Source organism: Lutra lutra, chromosome 1, assembly GCF_902655055.1.
Source record: "Lutra lutra chromosome 1, mLutLut1.2, whole genome shotgun sequence".
Taxonomy (NCBI): Eukaryota; Metazoa; Chordata; class Mammalia; order Carnivora; family Mustelidae; genus Lutra; species Lutra lutra.
In genome coordinates, this window is record NC_062278.1 from 175,560,420 (window position 1) to 175,564,319 (window position 3,900).

The 3,900-nt window shown below is 38.5% G+C and overlaps 1 long non-coding RNA gene across 1 annotated transcript; it reads left to right on the forward strand.

The window, feature by feature from the left end:
- Positions 1–436: 436 nt before the first annotated feature.
- Positions 437–3,534, forward strand: LOC125109297 (uncharacterized). Its single transcript, XR_007130177.1, has 3 exons — positions 437–512; positions 2,573–2,698; positions 3,363–3,534. It is a non-coding gene; the product is annotated as an uncharacterized LOC125109297 (long non-coding RNA).
- The last annotated feature ends 366 nt before the right edge of the window (positions 3,535–3,900 follow it).

A 3,900-nucleotide genomic window follows, 5' to 3' on the forward strand; every position in this document is an offset into this window, starting at 1 on the left:
CTGTCAATTACACCTCAATTAAAAAACAAAAACAAAAAGCAGAAGGCATAATAAATTGTAGTATATTCATGCAGTAAAATACTATATACAGCAGTGTCACTGAAATCCAAATATCTACAACCAAATCAATAAATCAAACAGCACGATGCAGAGTGAAAGAAGCCAGACATAAAAGACTGAGTACTATTTGGCTGCATTTGCATGAAATTGCAAAAAAAAAAAAAAAAAAAAAAGGTGAACCAAATCTATGGATGTAGAACTCAGGACAGAAGGAAGTTAATGACTGCAGGAGGCACATGGGGGCTTCTGGGATGCTGGCGACATACTATTTCTTGAACTAGGGCTGGCCACACTATAATTCTAACGTTTCATTATAATTCAATTGTTAATTCACTGACAATTTCATCATTGCTTTGTACACATGTTATCCTTCAACAGAAAATTTTTATCGAAAAAGTTAAAATGTCTAAGGCACTGTGCTAGGCGCCATGTGGAGAGACCAAAATTATCACGTATGCATTCTCTGTTTTTCAGATTGTTAAGAAAGAGTTAAGCTATTGCATGGAGCACTGAGTGTTATATATAAACAATGAATCTTGGAACACTACATCAAAAAGTAAGGATGTATGGTATGGTGACTAACATAATAAAAAAAAAATAAAATAAATTTTAAAAATAAATTTAAAAATAAAAACAAAACTAACAGCATGGACTATAAACGACAAGTGACCACAGCTAGTAGGGGTCTGCTAGAGCTGCCTTCTACGTGCCCATTTGTATGCATCACTTCTTAACACCATACTCATTGACATCAAATCAGTAGTTTCAAATCAGACACAATGCAAGTATTTATACCACAGAAAATAGCAAATGCTGCAAATCAGGGCTTCTCCTCCTACCCCCTACCCCCAAAAATTGGTTGTTAAGCATTTACCTGCACACCACAAGCTACAGAAATCAAAAGAATTATTGGAATTAGAAAGACCAGCATCTTAGCCTGTCTGAGCGCAACATAGTCCAGTGACAAAGGATAAAAGCCTTTTTTAAAAAGTTGTAAAACCAATTTTTTCACAAGGTAAGACAAACAGAAATGCCCACAAACTCTCCACTCTGGGCTGCATCACCCTACTGCCCTCCGGTGGTAAACCCACTCTTGTATGCTTTTCTGGAGAATGAGTTCAACCAAACAAATCCCAGGCACTGTATATAGTCCTTAATTTAGTTTATGATGCTTAGAGCCGAATGCCATTGATTCTATAAATTCTGGAAATTACAGAGGGATAGAATTGATAGGTCATATTAACATACAAAGCATCAAAATATCTCTTGCTGGAATATGCAAAGATTAGAAACAAAGCATCATCCAGAGGGTAAAGAAGTCCATATATCAGGATGCTGGTTTCGAGTGGTACGGCAGCAAGCCAGTCTAGCCAAGCCCGCTCTTCACAAATTCACAAGAAACCCTGTGGAATTTCAGAAATCCTACAACTTTGTAAATAATACATCTTGTTCTGTGAGAATCATATAGTGAATAATACATTAGACACAGAGGATCTGAAATCCAGAACAAAGAATGAGATCAGGGAGAATTTAGGGTGACCAGAACCATGTGCTCAAAGCAACACAGTATTACTAACATTAACACTGCTTACCCAGTGTACAAGGAGGAGGAAGAAGAGGAAGAGGAGGAAAAGGAGAGTAGAAGGAACAGCTTTAATTATTTAGAATTAAAAGAGAAACTATCGCTGTTTTGTAATTATGCATGAAAAATTAAAATTAATTAAAATTAATCATTGTTGGGAAGCATTTAATCCTCAGACATGAGGATATTAAAGTAGCCAGGAACATTAATTTGTTGATCTGCACGTTTCCTGGAAAAGTTAGAGAAAGTGATCTACAGCCTGTTTCCAAGAACTGTCAACCAGCCCGAGGCTTCAAATGTTCCTGGACATCCAAGCCCCAGGGACTAACTCAAACCACACCTGGTATTCCTTCTACTATTCTAGGTGCACTGAATTTTAGAAGATATTGCATCATTTTTGTTTTAACTGACAAGAAACCAAACCAGAAAGAATAAAAAGAAAGAACAATGTTGTTGTGGTTTCTGTATTCAACCACAGGGAGGGAAACATTCCCAGCCTACACTTGTAGATAACAAAGTGGGTATGACAGATTAGAGTAGGTATCCTTCCAGACCTCCCAGGAGCCTTTGTTTGACTTCTCCTGCCTACAGACTTGGGTCCTGTCCATAAAAGTGTCATGTAACCCAGGTCAGCCCAAGCACAGCAAACCATTACTCTGAATAAAATGGCTGATTAAGGAGTGGAGCTTGTCACCAAAGTAGAGATAGTTCAAATCCCTTCCTTGAGCTCATAAACAGGTATTCTAAGGTATATATTTCATCTAGAAATCCCCATAGAGCAGAAAGAGGCAAAAAAGGAAGAAAGAGATGGAGTTCCAATGACAGCATTTGATCTTCCAGATCCAGTCATACCAAGAGGTAAAATGACCCCCAGACTTCTCAGCAGCATGAGCTCTTGGTAATGTTTGCTTGATTTTTTTTTCCTATCAGTTGCAAGTGAAGGAACCTAACATGCTGGGGACAGAGGGTTCATATTAGAGGTGTCAACACTTCTATTTCATCTGGATACTGCCTTAGTAGCAGTGAGTCTGGAGAAAAGAAATGGATTATCAAAAGGTAAAGTATAATAAGCCATGCAGACATCCAGTAAACATATGAAGCAAAAACCAGAGCCCACTTAAAATGGAATGCATTTCACTTTTGGGAAAAAAAGGCAGCAGATTTCTTTTCAGTTTATCAACTTCACCTTTACAGATCACGATACTGAATCCTCTAGATGCTAAACATGACTCAAACTAGTGACTCCCCTAAACAGAGAAGATGATTATTGTCACCTAGTACTTACAAAGCCCTCATATTTTACTTAGAGTAACTCAAATGATCCTTGAAACTACCCTATGTAATAGGTTCTACTTCTATCCCAATTTTAGAGATTAGAAAATAGAGGCACAGAGAGTTTAACTAGCGTAAAGTCACACAACTAGTAAGTGATAAAGCCAGGATTTGCACCCAGTTGGTTCAGTTCTGGAGTCCATGCCTTTAACCACTAGGCTATCTTGATCCTTAGAAAGCACAGGAAATGGTAACATTGGGATTTAAATGCAGATATATAAGATTCCAACTTTCTGCTACCCTACTTTGCCCTGAAAAGGTAATGTCTATATAGGCCAAAGTCAGGAAGGGGTATTGCTACATTTTCTCTCCAGTCTATGCACATCTATACACCTCATCGACATGCACAGGCCTTATTGCTCTTACACATTTATCTTATTCCCATTAGGACTGAGTGTTGCCACAGAATGGCAAGTTTCAGTCAAGTGTATTGACTACAACCTCCTGACATCAACCAATATGAGTCTTCAGAGGACCCCACATTCAGGCAAGTCTTCACCTGACCACTAGTCCTGTCTATGTCAGCCTGTCAACAGAATCATGGACTAAAACGTCACATGTCTAAGCCCAAATATGGTCTTCTTCTAAAAGTCTCCATTTCCATAAAATGGAGTAACACAATCTTCTAATCTGGTTCTCAACCTTAGACTACTTCATTCTTTCATGTGTTTATTTCTTGATTCCTCCCTCTGCGTCACTTCCACATCATATCACCAATTCCTGCCTCTTTTACATGTCCCAGGCAATTCCACTCTGGTTGCTTCCACACAAGTCCAGGCCCTCATCTCATCCCCAGACAGTTAAAAAGCTACCTAACCTCCTATTTCATCTACAATACGGTTTCATTCATTCACATGTTCCCCTAGTATTCACATTTCTACTATGTGCCAGTCTCTATGCAAGGTGAGCACCAAAGTAGGAAGTCT